At 36.0% G+C, this 27,285-nt stretch overlaps 1 non-coding gene and 3 pseudogenes across 1 annotated transcript; 3 read left to right on the forward strand and 1 right to left on the reverse strand.

The window, feature by feature from the left end:
• Positions 1-7,770: 7,770 nt before the first annotated feature.
• On the reverse strand, positions 7,771-7,889 carry LOC135096903 (5S ribosomal RNA). Its single transcript, XR_010265148.1, has one exon. It is a non-coding gene; the product is annotated as a 5S ribosomal RNA (ribosomal RNA).
• A 5,296-nt stretch (positions 7,890-13,185) lies between these two features.
• LOC135096865 (cytochrome c oxidase subunit 1-like) lies at positions 13,186-14,515 on the forward strand (annotated as a pseudogene).
• A 60-nt stretch (positions 14,516-14,575) lies between these two features.
• On the forward strand, positions 14,576-16,068 carry LOC135096866 (cytochrome c oxidase subunit 1-like; annotated as a pseudogene).
• A 1,710-nt stretch (positions 16,069-17,778) lies between these two features.
• Positions 17,779-18,568, forward strand: LOC135096897 (cytochrome c oxidase subunit 3-like; annotated as a pseudogene).
• The last annotated feature ends 8,717 nt before the right edge of the window (positions 18,569-27,285 follow it).

The following is a 27,285-nucleotide window of genomic DNA, read 5'->3' on the forward strand; positions in this document are numbered from 1 at the left end:
TTTACGTTAGACTTTCCCGTTGAAGCAGTGACAGTTCTCTCCTACAGTCCACTCAGGTTACTTGCCAAGTGAAGCCTTAACTCTGACTGCTACAACTTTTTCTCAGCTTATTACAGTCTGGCATAAGTTTAGACACCGATTTTAAAGACAAGACTCGCATGAAAAAGGTACCATTGAATATCTAGTAAGGCTTTCTAGTATCTGTAGCTTAATTTTTCATGAGTAAAACTTCCTAGTGAAAATAAATGTACAACTCCTACAGGTGTCAGAGGATTAAAACGATAAGGGCTTCCTGAATTGTACACTACAAGCCCTTTACATTTGAGAGCGTGTGGCAGGAACAAACTCATTCGGGCCTCACCGTCACGTCCTAAGTATCCTCGTATTAATTCACCTTTACGAAATTTCTCCACGTACTCATTAAAACTTGATCAGGTAATTAGCAGAAGATGGTGTGCGCTACGTGGCCTTGAATTGGAAACAGCGTCCAAGGTTTTGTTACGACACGCAATGGAAACGATACACGCCACATATAGAGATAGATATAGATAAACAAATAGAAAGACAGATAGATAGAAAGACATAGGTAGACATAGATAGATAGGCTGATATAGATAGATAGATAGATCTCGATAAACAGACCAACAGATACGCAGAAAAAAAGATAGATAAGCAGAATAATTATATAAAATAAATAGAAAGTGATAGAAAAATACTTACTAATATTCTCTTGACAAACACGTGAAAGCTTTAACATCACATCACCTTTTAAAACATGATAAATATTACATTCAAGGACAAACACAATATACACTTCACCTCCATTAATCCGAGAGAGAGAGAGAGAGAGAGAGAGAGAGAGAGAGAGAGAGAGAGAGAGAGAGAGAGAGAGACCAAACTGGCAATGGTGTTGAAAGCAAATATGGGATACGGTAACCATGAAACAGTGAGCCGCGGCCCTCAGGACCAGCCGTGACCCGCCCCTACACCACTCAGTAAATCGAAAAGCCTCATTAAGACGACGAGGAGGAGGCGGAGTCAGTACCCGTCGTCCCCTTCAATCGTCCTCTCCATTGTCAATTCCGAGATCCCTTATCTTGGAGTTAGTGAGACTCGGAAGTGTTTTATCCCCGTAATAAGAACGTAAGGGAAGGTGCAAGGGGTCGCTAACTGGAAAGTCAACACGTGGCGGTCTCTTATTTTCACCCTCCGTCACAAGAACGTAAGAGAAGTTGCAAGAAGCCAGTGAGCCAACACGTGGTAGTTCAGGTGTAATGCTTGTGTCCATTCAAACTAGGTGCACATATACATCACCGTGCCAGCAGCCATTCATACCCACCGCTACCAGCAACAGTAGTTATGGTCACCTGACTTGTTGCATTTCCCCATAATGTGTATCCTGAACCGTAAGTCTTTTGATATGCTGACAAGTTCAAAAGAAAGGCTAGTCTACAAAATCAAGCCGTGTACCAAAGTAAGTCAGTATGTACTTGTAAGTTTAAGTGAGAAATATATAAATCTGATAACTGATTGATTCTTACTAGATCAGTGGACTTGGGACTGAAGGAAAACACTACGGAAAGAAATGCGGTGTGCTACTCGACTTCTGATCAAGACTATACCATTAGATCACACCTTTCTTTTCCTTTATTCTGTAGCTAGTTTCCTCTAATACTGCGGCTGTAAGTGTTGTACAGGTAAGGCAGGTGAATGGGATCAACCTCTCTCCATGAAAGGCAACAGCAGAACGTTGGCGTAATACGTGCTCTTGTTTCATCTTGTGTCTCCTTTCATTATCATATTCCACTTATTTTAGGAAAAGTAATGTAGCTAAACAATCTCGTTAGGACTTAAACATATATTCCTACTCGAAATTAAGTAATATTAACTTGAATACTTGAATACCCATCATTCCCATTCATAAATCTGTCTAATCTTCTCTTATTTACTTTTTTTTTAAATTGTTCTAACTAATAACCTCGTAGCAAAATGTATTCCAGCCTTGCCATCCAATTTAAGAACCAATATTCTCCTATCTCATTTTCAAATCTAGCTTAATCAGAGTTGAACCCGTTACTTCTCATCCAATCTGATATCTAGGCCAGTCATGTATGAAAAAAGTATTAATGCGATGGTACAGATTGATAAGGAAGTGTGAGCACAGTGCGGAGTGACAGGCTGAGAGGCGAGGTGGGTTTGATGAAGGAGAGGAACAGACGGTAAGGGGTGATGGACGTGCTGTAAATCGTGAGGAGCGGAGGGTGGCAGGTGAGTGGCAGGCAGTGGGTGGTGAGGGTGATGAGGGACGGGCATGAGTGTGTGTGTGTGTGTGGAGACGTGGGGACAGAGACGTGAGCTGCGAGTGGCTTGGAGTATCTGTGGCGACTCTACTATTCAAACACCGAAACAAGATTTCCCTTCAAGTAACTCTTCCCAAAAATGCGAGTGACTACTGTGTTAAGTTACGATCTCATGATAAACTAGGCAAGGAAAGGTAAGATGAGGTGAAGTGAGGTAAGGTAAGGTAAGGTAAGGTAAGGTAAGGTAAGGTAAACTAAGGCGAGGTTAGATTTAGGTCAGGTTAGATTAGGTTACGTTAGATCAAGTTGGGTTAGGTTGACACATTAGGTGTTATTACATTAGGGGAACTTTATGATGTAGGGAATTATTTCAATTTACGTTTGCAGAGAGGAATCTTCATGTGTGGAATTTACTCAGAAGCGAGGTGGCTGTTAGAGAAGTGTTGAGTGGCGAGGAGGGGGTGGAGCAGGTGGTAAGGAAAAATGGTGGATCATTATGAAGGAGAGAAGTGGTGCAGTGGTGGGTGAGTGGGATGTGGGGTGGCAGTGGGAGGTGGGCGAGCAGGTGTTGCTTTCAGCGTGTACACACCGTTTTGGTCGTCTGGGAGAGGAAGGCCTTGCTAAGATGAGCACACTTGGAGGGCTGACCATCACGGGGCTGTCCGCGGCCGAGGCTGAGGGACAAAAAGGAAAAGAATGTTGGACAACTTACTCGTATTTCTCAGTTTCTTTTTTTTTTTTCTCACTCTCTTACATTCTCCCTTCGCATTTTTTCCAGGAGGAAGCAGCACTGCCAAACATGCACTCGCTTCCTATACTTTACCAGGCACTTTCTAAATTTTCCTGGAGCAGAAAGTATCTTTTGTCACTGTGCCCAGAGGTATTCAGTACTTTCCCTCCATTCATTCCACGCCCTCACCCTGGATTACATTTACTGCGGTACAAAGAAAGGATAGGAAAAGAAACAGATAGATAGATAGATAGATAGATAGATAGATAGATAGATAGATGGATGGATGGATATACAAATAGATAGATGATTCTTCTCTCTCTCTCTCTCTCTCTCTCTCTCTCTCTCTCTCTCTCTCTCTCTCTCTCTCTCTCTCTCTCTCTCTCTCTCTCTCTCTCTCTCTCTGAAGACCTACTTAACACATCACAAAGGACACAAGACAAACAGCCTGGGACTGTCGTTACAAGCGCAGTCAGGCAGATGTATTACACAGGATGATGGCGTTATGCAAACCCACTCAAGTCCCGCGGGTCAAGATGAGGGGATCTTGACCACACACACACACACACACACACACACACACACAGTTCTCAGTATCGTCCTTATTACCTCTCCCAATCGTCTGCTAATCAGTCAATCAGGTATATTTCACGTGAGAATAGAAGACAGGTGAATAGTTAACATGTGGTAGAAACAGTAGTAATGTAGTAGTAGTAGTAGTAGTAGTAGTAGTAGTAGTGTAACATCTTTAAGCTCTATGCACACACCAGTGAGTTTTGTAGATAATAGGCGTGAAGTGACTGTGTTAACGGACAGTTCCTTTCCTTCCAGAGCTAACAACAAGGCTCCCCATCCCTCTATAATCAACACGAGACTCGCAGATTACAACTGTTAATGCCCCTCTATAACTTAACTCCTACCTTGAGGCACTGAGGTGAGACTGCGAGTTTTTGAGGCTTGTGTTGTGGGTGGTGTTCAGTGACGTGATGAAAACTTTTTTTATCTAATGATCCGCTTCACCAGAAAACCTGCCAGTTATCTACCTTCTTGATCAGCGTTATTGAGCCGGCATCTCTCCAAGGCTTATTTAACTTACTCCCCCTATTATCTACATGTATGACTTATACCTGCAGTATTATTATTATCATTATTATTATTATTATTATTATTATTATTATTATTATTATTATTATTATCATTATTATCATTAGTAGTAGTAGTAGTAGTAGTAGTAGTAGTAGTAGTAGTAGTAGTAGTAGTAGTAGTGCTGGTGGTTTTAGTGGTAGTAGTAGTAGTAGTAGTAGTAGTAGTAGTAGTAGTAGTAGTAGTAGTAGTAGTAGTAGTAGTAGCATAGTAGTAGTAGTTAATGTTCTTGTTCTTGTTGCTGTAGGTGACTGAAGAGGCAGTTAGTACCATTACTAAACAAATATTAACAACAAATATTACTTCAAACAAATATTACCACCACCACCACCACCACCACCACCACCACACATCACAGACTCATGAAAGGGGAGAGTGACTGAGAACCGCCAGGGAATATGAGGTCGCGTCTTTCCTTCCCCTGAGATGCTTCCTGTCACAAGCTCATTAACCAATCCTGTCGCGGATGGGAGACTGCGTGGCTGTCTTGCGTGGAGGGAGGGAGGCAAGTGGATGGCACAGGTGGAGATTGACTTGGTGACATTATTCGTCACTATCACCATCAGGGAGGCGAGTGGCGGGCAGGGCGTCTGTGAGGAATTACAGCTACTTGTTTAGGTGTTTGTCTTTCACGAGTGTGCGTCACGCAGTAATGAAAACGTTACTGTTGCTCGTGATGCTTGATGTAATTCCTTTCCTATGACACAAGAGCAGTCACTTGAGCCAGTAATTCTAAACACTGGTCAACATTTCCATGTAGGTGATGACGTCTGACAGCTGCGCCCTTCTGCTTCACCAATGCAACCACTGCCTACGTGAATGTCATTTGTATCCTACACACACCACACGTGGATTAAAGACGCTTCCATGAAAAACACTAATGAAAACACAGGCACACACACACACACACACACACACACACACACACACACACTTATAACACCAAACGCCACACCTTCGTCTCGCCAGACACATTCTCGAGGGCCATCACCACTAATGCACCAAGACCACACTAACTGAGTTTCTTAAGTTGCATGAAGAACGACTATCGGAGCTCTCAGACGAATGGGCTTGATGCAGGCACCTGCGACACACACTGTGCCTACTGTGTGTGTGTGTGTGTGTGTGTGTTTTCTACTAAACGAACGTTACCCGCCACATCAATCTTCAAGCATGCATTTCCTTCCTAGCGTCTTTTATTGGTAATATAGGAGAGGTTTCCTGGATGCTGAGCCGTGGTGTTGTCAAGGGCGGAGGCAGCGGCACAAAATTTCACGTTAATTAATTTTCACGTTAATTTCACGGCAGGTATTAACCATTATCGAGTTTCAGCTGCGCGTCGTGGGCTCACTGCTCGTTCTCGTCATCATCATTTGCCTTTCTTGGTTTTTTTTCCGCTTGAAGTGAATCCGTGACGTGATGAGGAACGCTCCAGTCTTTAACTAACGCCGCTTCCACTTTTCTTGATCAGTTTTCTTTTTATATGCATGTTTCCTCTGCTAACTTTCACTCCTGTTACACGACAAACTCTCCAAAAGACCAACGCTGACCACCCGCCACTCAGCAGCCCTCAGCACTCTTCACTGTTCTCTGTCACTAAAGAACTTCCCTTCCCTCTTCCCTCACCAGCAATTTCAAGTAACTCACAACGCTTGAAATATCCTTACAGCGAGAGAGAGAGAGAGAGAGAGAGAGAGAGAGAGAGAGAGAGAGAGAGAGAGAGAGAGAGAGAGAGAGAGAGAGAGAGAGAGAGAGAGAGAAATGGATGCATGAGAAACTTCAAATGCACTGCAGGAGTGAATGATAGTATGTATGTGTGTGTGTGTGTGTGTGTGTGTGTGTGTGTGTGTGTGTGTGTTGCAATTTGTAGAAGGGTTTCCATGTATGTCAATGTGGCTGAGAGAGAAGGTAAGGAATGTGAAAAGGAAGAGGAAGAGGAAGAGGAGGAGGAGGAGGAGGAGGAGGAAGAGGAGGAGGAGGAGGAGGAGGAGGAGGAGGATGAGGAGGATATAGTTAAATGGCCAACCGCTGACGTAATTAATAAAGGAACAATAAGAAGGAAAGTTAAGAGAAAGCACTGTGCAACATTAATCAATGATAGTAGTAGTAGTAGTAGTAGTAGATGTAGATAACTGTAAAAGAAAGTAATACCATCACCAATAAGCATCATCACTTCCACCATAACCACCACCATCACCACCACTATCACCATCACCACCACCACCACCATCACCACCACCACCACCACCACCACCAGCATCAGTAACAGGAACACTTTCCTTCCCTTGAGATGCTTCCTGTCACAAGCTCATTAATCAATCCTGGCGAGGGCGGAAAGGTTGCGTGGCTGTCTCTCGCGTGGAAGGAAGGAGGTGGGTGGATGGCACAGGTGGAGATTGACTTGGTGACATTATTAATCATTATCACCATCAGGGCGACGAGTGGCGACCAGGGCGTCTGTGGTCCTTCATCAGAATAAGGACCATAATCTGATCCACTTCTGCGCGGCACGTCCATTACTTTCAAAAGCTCCAGTTGAAGCTATACGTGTTTTTTAGAGTGTTTTTTTCTTCATGGTTCTAGTGAAAGAATAATAATATTTCTACATTAAGAATATAGAAACATAAGAAACAAGGGAAGCTGCAAAAAGCGACCAGGCTTACACGTGGCAGTCCCTGTATGAAATATACCTACCTATTTCCACCTATCATCCCCATCCATAAACCCGTCTAATCTTCTCTTAAAGCTCCTTAATGTCTTAGCACTAACAACATGATTACTGAGTCTGTTCCACTCATCTACCACTCTATTCGAGAGCCAGTTTCTTCCTATCTCCTTCCTAAACCTAAATTTTTCAAGCTTGAACACATTATTTCTTGTTCTACCCTGGTTGCTGATCCTAAGAATTTTGTTTACATCCCCTTTGTTATAACCCTTATACCACTTAAAGACTTCTATCAGGTCCCCTCTTAACCTATGTCTCTCTGGAGAAGGTAGATTTAACAGCTTCAATCTCGCCTTGTAAGGAATACTCTTCATCCCCTGTATTCTTTTAGTCATCATCCTCTGTACTGATTCTAATAGACCTATATCTTTCCTGTAATGTGGGGACCAGAACTGCACGGCGTAGTCTAGATGAGGTCTGACCAGCGCCAAGTATAATTTTAATATTACTTCCGGCTTTCTACTTTTAACACTCTTAAAAGTGAATCCTAGTACCCTATTTGCCCTGTTTCTGGCCTCTATGCATTGTTTTCCTAGACGGAGTTCAGAGCTAACTATAACTCCTAAATCTTTCTCGTACCCTGTACCTACCAGAGTTTGGTTGTTTAATGTGTACCTACTGTGAAACTGATGCTTATGGCACCCCGCTGGCTACGTCACTCAAGTGCTTTTCCATTTATTACTACTCATTGTTTACTCATTGTCTCGCCACTTTTCTACCCATCTCAGCACGCCGCCTTGACACAAGGCGATTTTAGATTTATAAAGGTATTGTCAGGAGTGGGATTCGAACCCACGCCCGGAAGACCGGACTGCGACCTGAACGGCCTTGGATCGCTCGGCCATCCTGACTACGGGAGATAAATGTTGGAATGCCAACAACATCTGGTGTTCCCAGGCGGTCACCCATCCAAGTACTAACCGGACCCAACGTTGCTTAACTTCGCTGATCGGACGAGAAGCGGTGTATACAACGTGGTGTGGTCGTTAAAAAAGGAGGAACAGTCTGGAGATCTTGGCTGCTCAGATTTGTAGGCTTTGAAAATAATCGTGGTGAGAGAACAAAGCGTTCCTGAACACAGGCCTATGAGTCACGCTATAAGTCTTGTGTCACTGGCTCGTATTGTAAACATTTCCACTTCTGATCTCCACAACTTCTAACACCCTCTGCTGGAAGTTACTGTAGATTTCAAGGGAGTTTTTAATGAAATAGTACATTATAATGCTTATACTTTTTTTTTTTTTTTCAAATGGCAAGTTTTTTTTTATTTGTTAATATGGTTGGTGTTGCTGGTTTTGTTGGTGGTGGTGGTGATGATGATGATGATGATGATGATGATGATGATGATGATGATGATGATGATGATGATGGTGATATGCCTATCCCGTGAATTGGTGCTACGTACTATTGTTATTATTATTATTATTATTATTATTATTATTATTATTATTATTATCATCATCATCACCATAAACACTACCTTCCCTCCCGTGCACGAAGCCTGGAAATGCAACACTGCTCATCGTAACACAGTCAATACTTCGACCTTGACTTTAAAACACTTGAACAAGGGCAGCATCACCGCTCACTCAAGGTCATCAGAAGCATCATAACAATATACACTATGAAAAAATGCCTTCCACTTATATAGAACATCCACGCACGTCCTCCCCATACAGGTGATTCTCCAGACGCTATTCATTCAGCCAGTCAGCCACTTCATTAATCTCTCCATTAGTGTTGCAGGCCGGTCAACACAGGGACGTATGGACGAATGACACACACACACACATATACACACAGCCTTACTTTAGATTTCTTTATTCATTGTTAAGTTCTCCAATCTATATGTAAATGTTCACTACTGACTCCGTAATAAGCAGTTTATCGTTGTTATTATTGCTATTATTACACACACACACATACACACTCACACACACACACACACACACACACACACACACACACACACACACACACAGAGAGAGAGAGAGAGAGAGAGAGAGAGAGAGAGAGAGAGAGAGAGAGAGAGAGAGAGAGAGAGAGAGAGAGAGAGAGAGAGAGAGAGAGAGAGAGAAAGTTTACTACATATTCATGACTTATGTGTCTCTTTGTGTTATCGAAAACCACCCGATAACTGTTGCATATTTGTGTGTATTCGTGTGTGTGTGTGTGTGTGTGTGTGTGTGTGTGTGTGTTCAATAGTTTCATTTGTGGAATCGGTTTTATCCACTCCTGATGTTCGCAAGCAAGACACAATAGAGGCGAGGTTCACATGCCACACGGCGCCCTTGAGCCCATTGAGCCAGCGAGGAACACACGCAACAACACACTCCACCTGCTGGGTCTTGAGCTGACGCGCCACGACTCCTCAATTTGCAATGTTTTACTCGGGACGGCCAATGCAACTCACGGCATATTGTTTCAGGTGCGGTTCAGATCAAGAAATAAGTAAATAAATAAAATAAATGATAAAAAAAAAAAAGAGGAAAAAAATCATTGTCAGAACCCGACTAATCATCTCTGTGGTTTCTGAAAATAACCCTTGTGGGAACTTAGTGTTTAATAATATGCGCATTCTTTTGATTAAATTCTAGGAGTTAGGAGGCTGAGAGCGCACACCTCTGTCATCGCCGTTCAATAACACTGAATGTGACAAACATTCTCCGCAGACTTGTGCCACGCGACAATCTGAGCAACATTCTGGAGGCGCACACGGGTCTAGATCCGCCTGAAAATCTAACCATTATTCCTTGATGATCAATGATATTCCTTTCACTTAAATAGGTTTTAACGAAAATCCGTTTCAGACAGCAAACATATAGACAAATATGGAAACAGACAAGCAAACAGGCAAATAGGTTTTAACGAAAATCCGTTTCAGACAGCAAACATATAGACAAATATGGAAACAGACAAGCAAACAGGCCTCGGAGTCCCCATCTGGGGAGGGGACCACAAATGTCCCCAGGTCAGACTGCCTTTCTGACGACGACCCTGAGTTTCTTGACACCCCCCTCAAATTTTTCTTCATTAACTTCTGGAACATTCGCGGTCTAAGATCTAATTTTCAATCTGTAGAACAACCCATCTGCTCTTCTAAACCTCATTTTCTTTTCCTCACTCAAACTCAAGTGTCTGAGGCAACTGACAGTAGCCCCTTTTCTGTTCCCTCCTACTTTATCCTCATTTTCGATCCAAAGCCGGATGTTGCGTTTATGTGCGCAATGACTTAACTTGCTCTCGTGCCCACGCTCTTGAATCTTCCGAGTTTTCCACCATCCGGCTACAACTACAGAGTCACTCTCAAACTGAATTTATCTGTGCTGTATACCTCTAACCTAACTTCTCTGACTATAAGAAATTCTTTGACTACTTAACTTCCAAAGTGGAGCACATTCTGACCCTCTTCCCTTTTGCAGAGATCTCCATTCTTGGAGACTTCAATATTCACCACCAGCTTTGGCTTTCCTCCCTCTTCACTGACTATCCTGGTGAACTAGCCTTCAACTTTGCTATCCTCCATGACCTAGAGCAACTGGTGCAACACCCTACTCGTATTCCTGACCATCTTGGAGATACGCCCAACATTCTTGACCTTTTCCTGACCTCTAATCCTTCTGCTTATGCTGTCACCCTCTCTTCTCCGTTGGGCTCCTCCAATCACAATCTCATATCTGTATCTTGTCCTATCGCTCCAATCCCTCCTCAGGATACCCCTAAGCGAAGGTGCCTCTGGCGTTTTGCCTCTGCTAGTTGGAGGACCTGAGGAGGTATTTTGCTGATTTTCCTTGGAATGACTACTGCTTCTGTGTCAGAGACCCGTCTTTGTGTGCTGAGCGCATAACAGAGGTGATAGTGTCTGGCATGGAGGCGTACATTCCTCACTCTTTTTCTCGACCTAAACCTTCCAAACCTTGGTTTAACACAGTCTGTTCTCGTGTTATACATGATAGAGAGGTGGCCCACCAAAGGTATTTAGACCTTCCATCACCAGAATCTCATGCACTTTATATTTCTGCCCGGAACCAAACCAAGTCTGTTCTCCAACTAGCCAAAAACTCCTTCATTAACAGAATATGTCAAAACCTTTCAAGATTTAACTCCCCTCATGACATCTGGCATCTATCCAAAAATATCTCCAATAACTATGCTTCTTCTTCTTTCCCTTCTTTATTTCAACCAGATGGCACCACTGCTATCACATCTATTTCTAAAGCTGAACTCTTTGCTCAAACCTTTGCTAAAAACTCTACCTTGGACGATTCAAGGCTTGTTCCTCCCTCTCCTCCACCCTCTGACTACTTCATGCCACCTATTAAAATTCTTCGCAATGATGTTTTCCATGCCCCTGCTGGCCTAAACCCTCAGAAGGCTTATGGACCTGAGACCGCGGAGATTACTTTTTATTAGAGTGAGAAGAAGATAAATATTATATACGAATCTTTAATTATATCAGTTTTCTTAACTAATATATTTTTTAATAAATAAATTTAATTAAAATAAATGCATATATATATATATATATATATATATATATATATATATATATATATATATATATATATATATATATATATATATATATATATATATATCCCTAAACACTCAGAGAAATACACATTCTATTCATATAAACTTGAAATGTCACTTTAATATTTTGTCCTCTTATATTAATTAGTCTTTCCTATGTATCACTTTCTTTCATTTATTTTTTCTTTCATTTTCTTATTTGTACTACTTTATTTCTAAAGTACTTTTTATTTGATTTTTTTAAATATCTTTTTTATATTAATATAGTGCCTGACTTAAAAGGGTAGCTTTGATAGAGCTAATAATGCATTTCTTATACCTATATTATTTATAGCGAATTTACACTGCTTCTTTAAAGATCAAAACTTTATGTGCGCTATACACCAACAAATAATATTTTCAAAGATAAGCTAACTAAGCTAATGGGCTCATACCCCGTAAATGAAAGCTTCAACCTTTCTCTTTTTAATGACATTTCCAGTTTCCTACCTATTATTTTTCTGTACTTTACTAACAGGTATCTTTTATCATCTATTTCTTCTCCTTCTTGGTTTGGGGCTTGACTCGGGCTAGAACTAAATCTTTTATCATTTATTTCTCTCATTGCAACTAAATTATGCCCGTATCTAACTGAAGCTGCAATTAAATATTTTCTAATTCAAGCTCTAGCATCTACTATCTTAATTCTCTCTCTCTCTCTCTCTCTCTCTCTCTCTCTCTCTCTCTCTCTCTCTCTCTCTCTCTCTCTCTCTCTCTCTCTCTCTCTCTCTCTATATATATATATATATATATATACTCGAATGACTTTTCTTATTCTTTATTTAGTATATCTTTACTTTTAAAATTATGAGCAGGTCCGTTACATTTTTGGCTTCAGCTCCGTTACATTTTTGGCTTCCGCAAGTTATTGACCTCAAGCTTTTATTCTCTTAACAATCCAAAAAATAACTCCTTTGTTTTTAATTCCCTATTTAACCTACTCTTCAAACTTAGTAACCTTAATTACTTTAGCAGCACATAATTCTTCTTTAATTGGAGCCTTAGGTGGCTTAAATGTTACAAAACTACGTAAACTTATCGCCTTCTCTTCAGTTAACCATATATCTTAATACTTATTGTTATATCAATCAGTGATATAATATGACTCATTTACTTAATCTTCTACTCCTTTATTTCAGGCTCTGTGATTATTTTACTCTTTATTACTCAGTCTTCATCAATTTCCGTTATAATAATTGAAAACAAAAGGAAGATTGCCCTAAAACTTCTTTTTTTTTACCAATAAATTTCTTATCTTTAGGTCTTCCACCCTTTTCAGGATTTACACCTAAATGAATTATAATTCAACTACTCTCTTCTAAAATAATAATTTTCTCTCTTTTAATTCTTCTTTTTCTTAAGTCTTATTACTCTTTATTTCTATCTACGTCTCTTTGTTCCAATATTGCCATTATCATTTCCTTCATTTACCACTTCCCTTAAAATTAAACCACTGGTAACATTTTCTCTTATCTTAATCATTGTTACTTTCATTAATATGTTTGGAATATGTTTTCCTATTCCATATTTAACCTAGAATTTTAAGTTATATTAAACTAAAGGCCTTCAAAGCCAAAAAAAAAAAAAAAAAATCTTTTGAAATCCTAAATTCCAGTGTTTCCACACATCTTTAGATTTGCAATCTAATATTATTTATATTTTTCTATAGAACCTAATAAGAAAGTTTTTACCTTGTTTTTAGATTTGCAATGTAACGCCTGCACTTCTCAGCCATCTTATTATGCAACGATGATTCTTTTCTACAAATCATAAAGACATTAGTACGCTATTTCATTTTTGGAGCATGGTCTGGTATAGTAGGAACCTCGTTAACTATAATTATTCGAGCCGAATCAGGTCAGCCAGGCACATTTATCGGCAACGATCAAATTTACAGTGTTGTAGTTACCGCCCATGCCTTTGTTATAACCTTCTTCATAGTTATACCAATTATAACTGTAGGATTTGGTAATTGACTAGTCCCTCTTATATAAGGAGCCCCTGATATAGCGTTCCCTCGTATAAGTAACATAAGATTCTGACTTTTGCCTCCTTCTTTAACTCTTCTTCTAATAAGAGGTATAGTGGAAAGAGGAGCTGGTACAGGTTGAACTGTTTAGCCTCCTCTAGCAGCAGCTATTGCCCATGCAGGAGCATCAGTTGATCTTGGTATTTTTTCTCTTCACCTTGCTGGTGTGTCCTCAATTCTTGGAGCAGTTAGTTTTATAACAACTGTAATTAACATACGATCCTTTGGAATAAGAATAAATCAAATACCTTTGTTTGTATGAACTGTTTTTATTACTGCCATTCTCTTACTTTCATCCTTACCTGTATCAGCAGGAGCAATCACTATGATTTTAACTAACCGAAATCTTAATACATCTTTCTTTGACCCCGCTGGAGGTGGTGATCCTGTTTTATATCAATATCTATTTTGATTTTTTGGTCACCCTGAAGTTTATATTCTCATTTTACCAGCCTTTGGAGTAATTTCCCATATTGTAAGACAAGAAATCGGGAAAAAAGAATCATTCGGTGCATTATTATTATTATTATTATTAAACATAACGGAGAAGGCAGAGTGGGACGAGCGCAAGCGCTATAAGTTGCCAGATGACAACCCCCACCCACCTTGACCGTAGAAAGAAGAAAGGAAAAGCAATTAGCACAATAGTAGGATGAAATCAGAGCAGGAGGAGAAAATAGGTTAAACAATTATAAAGAACGCCTCAACGAACTGAGAATTATTAAAACTCACAAAAAAATTCAACAAAAAAATCAACAATTCTGACTTATTTAATATATGTCAGACAACACGAGTAAATGTAGTATAACTACTTAAAACTTGATGGTATAAAATCACAGGTATAGTTACATAATTTATCACCGGTATAGCTGCAAAAGCAACCAGAGTTTAATTGACTAGACTCTTCAAGATTTTGTTCGAAGCAGACTTGAATTTTTGCACATCACTCGCAGTGCATGTGCCCTCGTCAAGCATGTTCCAAAGTCTTACAGCACAAGGAACAAAGCTTCGCTGAAACTGACTGGTGTGACACCTAACCTGCTGTAAGCAGCGCGCATGTGAATTTGACGCAAGTCGAGTGTTTCTGGTGGGCACAAATGCATTTGGGATGGAGGCATTCAGCGGGTGAAACTGGTTGGCATGGATCTTATATAGCATGCAGACACTGCTGACATTGCGTCGGTGACCAAGATCCCAAGCTGCTTCGCCACCAAAGAGGAACCTAGCGGAGGAGACAACTCTGTCAATGAGACGGAGGTGGGACACAGCTGCGGAAGACCACACAGGAGCACAATACTCCAGCAGTGGAAGAATAAAACACCGGAAGCAGCTGGCAGAGATAGACTGGTCACCAAAAATCCGGTAAGCCTTCCTCACAACGCCAAGCTTTTGCGAGGCAGAACTGACAAGACGCCTGATGTGCCGTTCAAAAGACAGTTTTGAGTCGAATCTGACACCCAAAATATCAAGCTCATCACATACTGTCAGAGGCGCGCCATCAACAAGCAGAGGGCCGTGAAGGGGATTTAGCGTGCGAGAGCGTGAAATACACAAGCATTTTGATTTTGATGCATTCAGTTTCATGTTCCAGGTGCGACACCAGTCAGATATACGTCTGAGATCCTCATTCAGGGATGTACTAACATCAAGACGTGAATTCGGTGACTCAACAGTAGCAACAAGTGTCACATCATCTGCATATCCGTAAATAGGATTACTAGTGATTTGTAGTAGATCGGAAGTGTAGACATTAGGTATGATCTGTGCTATAATGGCTACTGGAATTTCAAGATTTATCCTCTGAGCTCACCATATATTTACAGAAAGTATAGTCGTTGATACACGAGCTTACTTCACATCAGCCACAAAAATTTCTGCTGTTCCTACAGGTATTAAAATTTTCAGATGACTTAGAACCCTACTTGCAACACAAATTAACTATAGTCCCTCGATATTGTGAGCTTTAGGCTTTATTTCTTTATTTACTGTTGGAGGTTTAACAGGTGTTGTCCTGGCAAATTCATCAATTGATATTATTGTTCATGATACTTATTACGTTGTAGCTCATTTTCATTATGTTTTATCTATAGGGGCTGTACTCGGTATTTGTGCAGGTATTGCACATTGATTCCACCTTTTTAAAGGCTTATCACTTAACCCTAAATTAATAGGAATCCACTTTACTGTCATATTCATCGGTGTAAATATCACTTTCTTCCCTCAACATTTCATAGCACTTAACGGAATACCTCCACGTTACTCTGATTACCCGCCGATATTTCATGGAAGAAACCTATGGAACAAACAATATTTCATGTTGCCTACGCAACAATATCCTATGGAAGAAACAATATTTCATGTTTCCTACGCAACATGAAATATTGTTTCTTCCAAAGGATCTATAGTATATCTTGTTGCTCTATTAATTTTTATAATTATCATTTGAGAAGCTTTAATTTCTAATCGTCCTGTTCTATTCTCCCCTTTCCTGCCTCTTCAGTTGAATGAAACCACTCACACCCACCCGCTGATCACTCATATAGAAATTCCACTTACTGCTAACTTCTAAAATGGCAGAAAGATGTATAGGATTTAAGCTCCTACTAAGAAGATTTATTTATCTTCTTTTAGAAAATACATTTATTAATGTCAACATGAAGTTTTCTAGGCCTTCAAGACGAAGCTTTCCCTTTAATGGAACAATTCATCTTTATCCATGATCACATTATAGTTGTTCTTATTATAATCATTACCTTTGTGGGATATATATTAGCATCAGTTCTCAGAAACTCTCTTTTTAATCTATTTATATTAGAACATCAAACTATTGAATTATTTTGATTTTCATTGCTCTCCCTTCTCTGCGACTTTTATACCTTCTTGATGAAGTTAATAATCCTTCCATTTCTCTTAAAACTGTCGGTCATCAAGGATATTGAAGTTATGAATACTCTGACTTTCTTAATGTAGAATTTCATTCTTATATAACTCCTACTAATGAACTAGACTTTTCTGGATTTCGTCTCTTACATGCAGATAATCGAACTGTTCTTCAAATAAATACACAAATTCGTATTGTAATCACCGCAGCGGATGTCATTCACTCTTGAACTGTCCCAGCTTTAGGTGTAAAAGCAGACGCTATTCCTGGTTGACTTAATCAAACTAGATTCATAATATCTCGTCCAGGATTATTTTATAGTCAATGATCAGAACTTTGTGGTGCTAATCATAGATTTGTACCTATTGTGATTGAAAGTGTAAACACGATTTTTTCTAAATTGAATTTCTTCATATTCTGACTCACCCGATGACTGAAAGTAAGTGTAGGTCTTTTAAACCTATTATAGTATTGCGCCTACTTCTGGTGACAAGAAATTACTTAAATTTTAATATCAATTTATCATGTTAAAGTTATCTCCTAAGATATTTCTTAATGCCTAAAATAGCTCCTTTGCTTCGACTTTATCTTTATTTCTCTTTTTCTGTTATCATTAATTATTTTCATATCCTTAAATTATTTTTTTTCTGTACCTTTTGAAAAAAAAAAAAATTCTAAGATCACTGAGCCTTATCTAATCCTACAATCTTCTTGAAAATTATAGCTAATTTATTCTCAATTTTTTAACCTTCTTCAAGAATCTTAAACTTTTCATTAAACTGAATTTCCACTTTTGTAGGGCTCCTATTTATTCCTTACCTTAACTGAGCTTCTCCTTCACGATGATCTCTATGCTGAAGTGAAATTATTTGTACTTTACACAAAGAATCTAAAGCCCTTTTAACTTCATATTCTTTAGGTTCAACTATATTTTTCGTTGCTTTGTTTTCTTTAGTTCTTTATAACATTTTTAAGGTTTATTGCCTTACATTTTTACAAGATCTAGACACACAGCAATAACCTTAGCACTTTCATTGCCCTCATGAGTAACTTTAATACTTAGAGGCTGAATTAACCACACTCAACATATATTCGCTCATCTAGTTCCTCAAGGAACTCCTGTCCTTGTACCATTTATAGTTTTAATTAAAACTATCAGAAACATTACTTTACCCGGGACTTTAGCTGTACGATTAGCAGCTAATATAATTGCAGGCCATCTTCTTTTAACCTTATTAGCTAATACTGGACCATCTATAACATCCTCATTTCTTTTATCTATTCTTATTTATTTTTTTTTTCTCAGATTTTACTATTAACCTTAGAATGAGCTGTTGCAATTATTCAGTCCCAAATTTTTGCTGTCTTACGAACTCTTTACACCAGAGAAATTAACTAATGACATCATCTCACGGTTTTTACCATTTAGAAGATATAAGACCACGGCCTTTAACTGGTTCTATTAGGGCAATAATATTAAATACAGGTTTAATGAAATGATTTCACCAGTATAACAATTTTTTTTCTTTTTTTTTTGTTATTAAGACTTGTTGCTATTCTCCTTACCATATATCAAAGATGACGTGATATTACTGGAGAGGGTACATTCCAAGGACTCCATACCTCTGTAGTAGTAAAAGGCTTACGATGGGGAATAACTATATTTATTGCCTCAGAAGTATTCTTCTTTTTTTTTTCATTTTCCTGAGCTTTTTTTTTTCATAGTAGATTAGCCCCAACGATTGAAATTGGGATAAACTGACCACCTTACGGTATTCAACCTTTCAACCCATTTCAAATTTCCTTATTAAACACTACTATTCTTTTGTCTTGAGGAACTACCGTAACTTGAGCTCATCATGCTATTATAGAATCTAGTCATAGGCAAGCCATTCAAAGACTAGGCCTTACAATTGTTTTAGGATACTCTTCTTCAAGCTTTCAAGTATTTTTGAGGCTCCTTTCACTATTGTTGACTCCGCGTTTGGCTCTACTTTTTTTTTTTTTTGTAGCTACAGGCTTCATGGTCTTCATGGAATTATTGGAACCTCATTTCTACTTTTTTTATTTTTTTGTGTCAATATTTTGTCACTTTTCATGTAATCGTCATGTTGGATTCGAAGCAGCCGCATCATACTGACACTTTGTTGAGATAGTTTGATTATTCCCTTACGTCTTTATTTACTGATGAGGAGGCTATTTTTTTTTAATATATAAAGTATATCCAATCAGAAAGTCTAGAATGCCTAGAAAAATAATTCTTGCAATACTTTATTTTGTATTTTTACTAACTTTAATTATTTGTTATATTTTTATAACCTTAGTATCCCAAATAAAAAAAAAATATCAACCGAAAAAAAAAATTCTCCTTATGAATGTGGATTTAATCCTAAAGGTTCAGCTTCGATTTTTTTTCTAATTGCTGTAATTTTTTTTTTTTTTTTTTTTAGAGATTACATTACTTTTAGCTTCAGCATCAATTTTTTTTTAACATTACTGAAGTATTTTCTTGATTGTTTACTAGAGCTCTCTTCTTATTTTTCTCTTAGGCCTTTACTACGAGTGAGTACAGGGAACTTTAGAAGGATCTGATTAATACTTTAAGACCACAGTCAAATTGTATGACATATGAGTTGCATTCATAAAGTGTTTTAGTAAACTGGTTTTATTAAATTTTATCTATTAGAAAGCGAAATTATCACATTTAGTTTCGACCTAAACTTTGGCCTTTAAGCCTCTAATAATTATGATTCAAACCAAAACAAAGGTACGTTACTGTTAAAAACAAGATTGAAGTAATTCTTCTAATCAATATGGAACATTATGACAAAAAGAAAAACTTCTAACTTTTTTTAAGCCGTTGAATTCCGTTGATGTTCCTATATTTATAGTGTAAGTAACACGTTACATTTTATTATAAAGCTGAAATATTTTTCTAAAAATACCATATTATTTTATTATTTTTTTTTTTTTTTACCTTAAACTCAAAGTAAATATTACATCATAAGCGCCACAAGCTAACAATTTGAATATACTTACAAGACTTTCCGTCTACCTTTGCAGCTTCAAAGCGATATTCTTTTAAATTATATAAATTTAAATAAAAAAAAACTGTAAAAATAATAATTACAATTACAGATACTTTTATAAACACTTTAATTGTTTAACTGTAAAGAATTAAAAATATAGAAAAATATATGAAAATAAATACTATAAACCTTGTCCCCCATAAAACTCAAATCAACCTTTATCGGCTACTTTTCCTAAACCTGACCCTGTCTTCAATCTGTTTTCCCTTAATTTTAAAGTACTCAGTAAAGATACAAGCCATATTGATCCTATTATTACAACTGAATTATAGTTATTTTCTCTTTTTAATGTGTAATTTACTCTAGTTAGATTTAGTATATAACCTACTAAACCTCCTAAAATCCTTACTGCTAATACTATTATTTTCATTATTGTCCTTAAACAAATGATCTAATATTCTGGAAACAATCTTCATCTTAATGGGGATCCTCCTAACATAGCTCCTAATCCTAAAATTCTTACTGAGTTAGTTATTAAAAAATCCTCATCCGAAAGATTAGTGATACATCTCAAATTATATTCTCCTGAAAGAGAATAAAGAATTAAACGCAAAGTGTACATTACTGTCAATCCTGATGCCATCACATATAAGAACAATGCAATAAAACTGACTCATCTTATAAAAGCAACTTCTAAAATTGTATCCTTTGAATAAAATCCTGTTATAAAAGGGAATTCGCATTGAGCTAAGTTGGCTACAGTTATGCATGATACTGTCAGAGGCATAAGTTTAACTAAATTTCCTGTAAGTCGAATATCCTGATAACCAGCCACTCTATGAATTACAACACTAGCACATATAAAAAAGTAAAGCTTTAAACAAAGCAAGACTCAGTAAATGGAAAAAAGCCAGATCCGTATAACCTAAAGATAAAGTTCTTAATATAACTCCTACTTGACTTAATGTTGATAAAGCAATAATTTTTTTGAGATCATACTCAGAATTTGCTCCTAGTCCCGCTATAAATATTGTCAAACATGAAGTAATCAACAATACTCTTTGAACGACAGATCCCTCTGAAGCAGCTCTAAATGGAATTATTAAATAAACCTCAGCAGTCACTAGTGTTGAAGAATGAACTAAAGCTGAGACAGGTGTTGGAGCCGCTACAGCAGCCGCCAGTCACGCACAAAAAGGAATTTGAGCCCTTTTATTTATTGCTGAAATAAATAAGAATAAATAAATAAAACAAAAAAAAATAATAATAATAATGATGATAATAATAATAATAATAATAATAATAATAATAATAATAATAATAATAATAATAATAATAATAATAATCTCTCGTCTATATAATACCTTTAAAACAAAAAATTTCACCCTCCTAATCTTCTCATTAATCTAGTTCTCAATAAAATTGCTACATCACCTACACGGTTTGAAGGAATAGTTAATATTCCTGCGTTTGCAGACTTTTCATTCTGATAATAAATTACTAAGGCATGAGTCACTAATCCCAATCTATCTCAACCCAATAAAAGTCTGATTGAATTAGGTCTTAATACTATAAACCTTATAGAAAGAATGAAAGCCAAAACAAGATATACGAGTATAAATCGATTAAAAGTCTTATCATCGGCTATACAACTCCCTCTATAAAAAATAACTCTGCCAGAAATTACAAACACAAATCTCATAAATAATAAAGAGATCCAATCTAAAACCAAAGTAAATACAATCACCCTTCTTATTAACCTAAAAGTTCTCTTTCAGTTACATCTATAATACCTCTTTCAGTTTTTGCCAGTGCTAAAGTCCCACAAATAGCTGAACAAAACCACTATTCTAATTTCATGTAGAGAAATTTTCCAAATCACTCTTTTAATTATTTAAAAAAAATTAAGTTATTAATAAAGCTCTATTTATAATTATTACATTTAAAGGAAATCAATATAAAAAAAATTTTCAGATACTCTCTAACTTTTCCTGAACAACATGAATATAAAGTTATAAAAAAAAAACCCCATGCTGTCTCAATCTATATATGTATAAAGTGTAACTTGCACAAAAAAAAAAAAAAAAGAGAGAGATAGTAGTCTAAGTCCTACAATAGAAATCTTTCTTCAGCTCAAAACTGTTAAGATTAATATAATCTCTGGTGCTACATTTAAGGAAGGTGGTCTGGCCATATTCCTTGCTCTTAGTAAAAATCATCATAGTCCTATTCTAGGTATAAATGCTAATAATTCTTTATTGACTATCAGTCTTCGTCTTCCAGTACGTTCATAAACTATATTAGCTAAGCAAAGTAAACCAGAGGAACATAAACCATGTCCAACTATCAATATTACACTTCCAGGTAATCCCCATCAACTAAAAATTACAATCCCACATAACACTAACCTTATGTGTACAACAGAAGAATAAGCAATTGAACACTTTATGTCTACTTGTCGTATACGCATTAAACTAATATAATCTCCTCCTACAATTCCTAAACTGACTCAAAGTCAACAAAATTCTTTATTTACTTCTTGAAACATTACAAATACTCGAATTAAACCATAACCTCCTAATTTTAGTAAAACTCCTGCTAAAATTATAGAACCTGCAACAGGTGCTTCAACGTGAGCCTCTGGCAACCATAAATGGAATATAAAGATAGGTCATTTAACCAAAAATGCCAAAACAGTTCTTACATACCAAAATCTATATAAATAATCTACTCCTTCTATAGGAACCCTTAAGCTTATAGTTAATCTCCCTGTCATTAAATAATAAACAAAGACACCAATAAAGATAAAGAAAATGCTAAAGTATAGAAAAAAGTATATAGATTCCTGCCTGTACACGCTCAGGTTGATACCCTCAACCTAGAATCAAAATTAATGTTGGAATTAAAGAAACCTCAAATCTAATATAAAATATTAAATAATCTACAGAAGGAAAAGTTAATATTAAAAAAGATAATAACATAATATTTCTAATAATAAATCTTTCACTAAAATTCCCTAAATTCTTGATTTTCTGACTAGAAATTACAATTAAAGAAACAATTTAAATCTTTTATAGAATTAAAGTATATCTAATATAATCTAATCCCAATCTAAATCCTATATTAAAAAAGAAAAAAATATGATAACTTATACTAATTAAAAATCTAAAAAAAATAAATAAATAAATCCACCTGAACTGTCTTTCATTCATTATTAAACTTTATCAATATAATTAAAGGAATTATAAATTTTATCATTCCAATAAATAAAATATCTTAAAAACATAATTTCCATGGCTTCGTACTACTAAAATCAATATAGTTAAACCTAAAGACCCCTCACACGCAGCCAACGTGAAAAAAAAATAAAGAAAAATAAATTTATCTCTCCACTAAAGTCAACTGCGTTCTTATAAGCCAAAAAAAATCCAAGCATTGTAAACTCAAGACTTAACAAAGAATTTAATATATGCTTATTGCACGTAATGAACCCTCAAACCCCACAAAAAATTATAACTATAGGAACAAAAATCATTATACTTCTAAAACTTACCATTAGTAATAGCTTAACTTAAAACCTTGGTCTTGTAAACCAATAATGAAATTTTTTTTTCTTAAAACTTCAAAGAAAAAGAGAAGATTTCTTTATCTTTAATTCCCAAAACTAATATTTTATTTAAACTTTTCTTTGATATGACCTTTCTTTTTATTCCCTTCATTTTAGTTTTATCTGTATCATTTACACGGTTAATTCATCCTTTACCTATAGGTTTAACCTTGTTAATTCAAACCATCCAATTTCTCTTTCAGCCGGATTAACAACATACACTTACTGATTCTCATATATTCTCTTTATAATTTTCTTAGGAGGTATACTTGTATTATTCATTAATATTACATCTTTAGCTTCTAATGAGTCATCCTCATTCTCATCCTCTTATTCCACCTTCCTTATTTCCATCCTTCTTCTCTTAATTTTTTTTCCACTTACTCTTTTCTGAGATCCCTTGCTAAACGAAGCTGTAACCAACTCTCCTTTATCATCTCTCAATTTAGAATCATGAAATGTTTTTATTATTAGATGAATCTGTAGTTCTAATTTGATAAATTTCACCATTTATCATCCTTTATCTACTCTTAACTTTAATTGTAGTGGTAAAAATTACTAATAAATTTAAAGGACTCTTACGACTCTCTCCTTAGTGACAACACCTCTCTGAAAATGTCACCTTTTATTTAAAATTGTCAACAACTTTCTAGCTGATATACACCTACCTTCAAATATTTCAACTTTTTGAAACTATGGATCATTGCTAGGATTGTGTCTTGTCATCCAAATTGCTGCCGGTTTATTCGTAGCTATACATTACACTGCTCACTTTGATCCAGCATTCTCTAGAGTAGCCCATGTCTGCTGAGACGTACACTGTGGCTGACTTCTCCGAACTATACATGCCAATGGAGCATCATTTTTCTGTATCTGTCTGTATATTCATATTGGACCAGGTATTTATTATGGATCCTATATAATCTTCCATGCTTGAATAGTTGCAGTAGTGATTTTGTTTATAGTTATAGCAACAGCTTTTTTTAGGTTATGTTCTCCCTTGACGGCAGATGTCATTCTGGGGAGCTACTGTTATTAATCATCTTTTTTTTTTTTTTTCAGCTATTCCCTACATTGGTACAGATTTAGAACAATAAATCTGAGGAGGATTTTCAGTAGATAATGCCACACTAACTCGATTTTTCACCTTTCATTTCGTCCTTCCTTTCATTATTGCCGCTATAACTATTATTCATATTTTTTTTCTCCATCACTCAGGTGCTAATAACCCCCTAGGTGTATCAAGACAGTTAGAAAGTACCTTTTCATCCTTATTTTACATTTAAAGACATTGTTGGATTCATTGTTATATTTACACTTTTACTTATTCTGTCCCTTCTTAATCCTTATTTGTTAGATCATGATAACTTTATTAGAGCTAATCCTCTATTTACTCCTGCCCATATTCAACCACAATGATATTTCTTGTTCGCATGTGCACTCCGATCTATTCCAAATAAGCTTGGAGGGGTAATCGCTCTAGCTGCCTCAGTAGCAATCATTATAATTTTACCTTTCACTCATACATCAAATTTTCGCAGATTAACTTTTTATCCTTTAAATTAATTTATATTTAGAATTTTGGTTTCAGTATTGATTCTACTTACTTGAATTGGACCTCGACCCGTTCAAGAACCTTATGTTCTTACAGGCAAAATTTTAACTCTCATTTTTTTTCTTTTATTATCAATCCCCTCCTACTCATAAGATGACATAATTTATTAAAATGATCGTCTAGTTTATTTAAAACAGACTTTGAAAGTAGCAGAAAAGAAAAAATATTCTTAACGATTGTGTTAACATATTATTTTAATTATATTTATAAATTAGATACAAAACAAAGATTTTACCCCAATAAAAAACAATAAATAACTGATAGAAACTGGAAGAAATCTTTTTCAAGCTAAATACATCAATTTATCGTATCGAAGCCGAAGTAAACTTCCTCGAACTCACACAAAAATGAATGCCAAAAATATAGACTTTAAATGAAATATTTTCCTGCAAGGTCTTCCTAAAAACACAATAACGAAAAGAACTCTTATAAAAAGAATTTTTTGAATATTCTGCTATAAAAATTAAAGCAAATCCCCCTCTCCTATATTCCGTGTTGAACCTCGAAACTGACCCTGATTCTCCTTCTGTAAAATCAAAAGGTGTCCGGTTAGTTTCCACTAAACAAGAAGCAAACCAAATTAACCTCAAAGGTAACGATAAAAATATGAAGCAAATATAACATTGATATTTAACAAATAACTCTTCACAAAAGCCACTCCTGCCAAAACACAAATGATTAAAACTAAGTAAATTACAATCTCCACTAATAACACAAAACAATTACATTCAGTTGTTTTACTATTTATAACATGTATTCTATTTAACTAGATCCTAAATCCAGCACATATTATCTGGCTAAATAGTATTTCAATTATACAAAAAATTTTAATTACTTAATCCTTTCGTACTACTTTTTTTTTTCTAAATTCCAGAAGATAGAAACCGACCTGACTCTCGCCGGTCTGAACTCAAATCATGTAAAAAATTAAAGGTCGCACAGACCTTCTTTTATAGCTGCTGCACTATAAACACATTTTGATTCAACATCAAGGTCGCAAACTTATTTTTTGATAAGGACTCACAAAAATAAAAATAAATAAATAAATAAAAATAAATAAATAAATAAATAAATAAATAAATAAATAAATAAATAAATAAATAAATAAATAAAATTACGCTGTTATCCCTAAAGTAACTTGATGTTGTAATCCTTAATATAAGGATCACTTACAAACTCTAATCACATATAATTGTCCAATTACAATAGCAGTTATTTTCATTTATACCCTTAGCGCCCCAACCAAATAAACCTTTTAAGTCTGTTTTTATTATTTTTAATTCATCAAACTTATTAAGTTTATAAAGCTTTATAGGGTCTTATCGCCTCTCTAGAAAATCTAAGCCTTTTCACTTAGAAGTTAAATTCAATTTTGATAAAAGAGACAGACTTTTCTTTGTCCAACCATTCATACAAGTTTCCAATTAACAAACTGATGATAATGCTACCTTTGCACGGTCAACACACCGCGGCTATTGAACATTTCATGTCAGTGAGCAGGCTGCACCAGTGCCCTTCCTACATAAAAAAAAAAAAAAAAAAAAACTCAGAAAGACATGTTTTTGATAAGCAGGCAAGAAATAATCTTTGTCGAATTCCTTTTTTATTCCATTATTTTATTATAATTAATTATCTTTATTTAATTTTTCTCAAATCATTCTACATATTCATTCCACTAATACACTCATTATTTCTTAAAAATTTACGTTAGATTCAATATTCTAGTACTTTATCAAAGACATAAATAAATTATTTTATTTCTCCTAAATCTAAATTAGAACACTTTAATTTCATAGCTACTTTTAAGCCTAAAAAAACATTATTTAAATTTTTTTGTCCTATTGATTAATTTTATTAGTGCTAAGAAGCTCGTCCCTCCTAGTCTTAAATATATAATAAACCTTTTGAACGCAACAGAAACGTTATACTAACTTTAGGTGTGCTTTGATTCTCGTATCCAGGCTCACTTTCCAGTAAGCCTGCTGTGTTACGACTTGTCTCATCTTAATAATGAAAGCGACGGGCGATATGTACATGCTTTACACCTTACATCTAGCAAGCATGTTAAACTTACTTTACAATCAAATCCTCCTTCTAATTAACCTTTAAATTCATTTTCCCTACTAAATAAAATTTATCGTAACCCATTTTAACTTAAGCATTAGCTGCACCTTGATCTAATATATTCAACATTATTGCTGATTTATTCAGTAATTAATTCTATAAAAATTACCTAATTGTATCATCAGTCTGATGATAATTTGAATATAAATTGTTTTATTTATTTGTTTATTTATAAATTAGTTCGTGTATCTGTGTACTTATGTAGACGAGGATTAAGCTCTGTACAAGGTGCGCAAGCCGCACGTCTTTGTGACGTGGTAGTGGGGAGTGGGGAGGTGAGGTGAGGTGGCAGCAGGGTGATAAGGTGGCGACGAACGGTCAGCCAGGGTTAGTTGCTGTCCGTCCCTACCTGAAGTGTGTTGTGATGGATCACTGGATGTAATATTTATTCAAGACTTGGGATTATTGTATTATGCTGGTATGTATGGCTATGTTTGGTTATAATAGTACTGTGTGGTGGTTTATCAGCTGGTGTTCACGTAAAACATTTATGATGTTCATCGACAAAATGTTTGTATTAGTGATGATCT

Source organism: Scylla paramamosain, unplaced genomic scaffold, assembly GCF_035594125.1.
Source record: "Scylla paramamosain isolate STU-SP2022 unplaced genomic scaffold, ASM3559412v1 Contig8, whole genome shotgun sequence".
Lineage (NCBI taxonomy): Eukaryota > Metazoa > Arthropoda > Malacostraca > Decapoda > Portunidae > Scylla > Scylla paramamosain.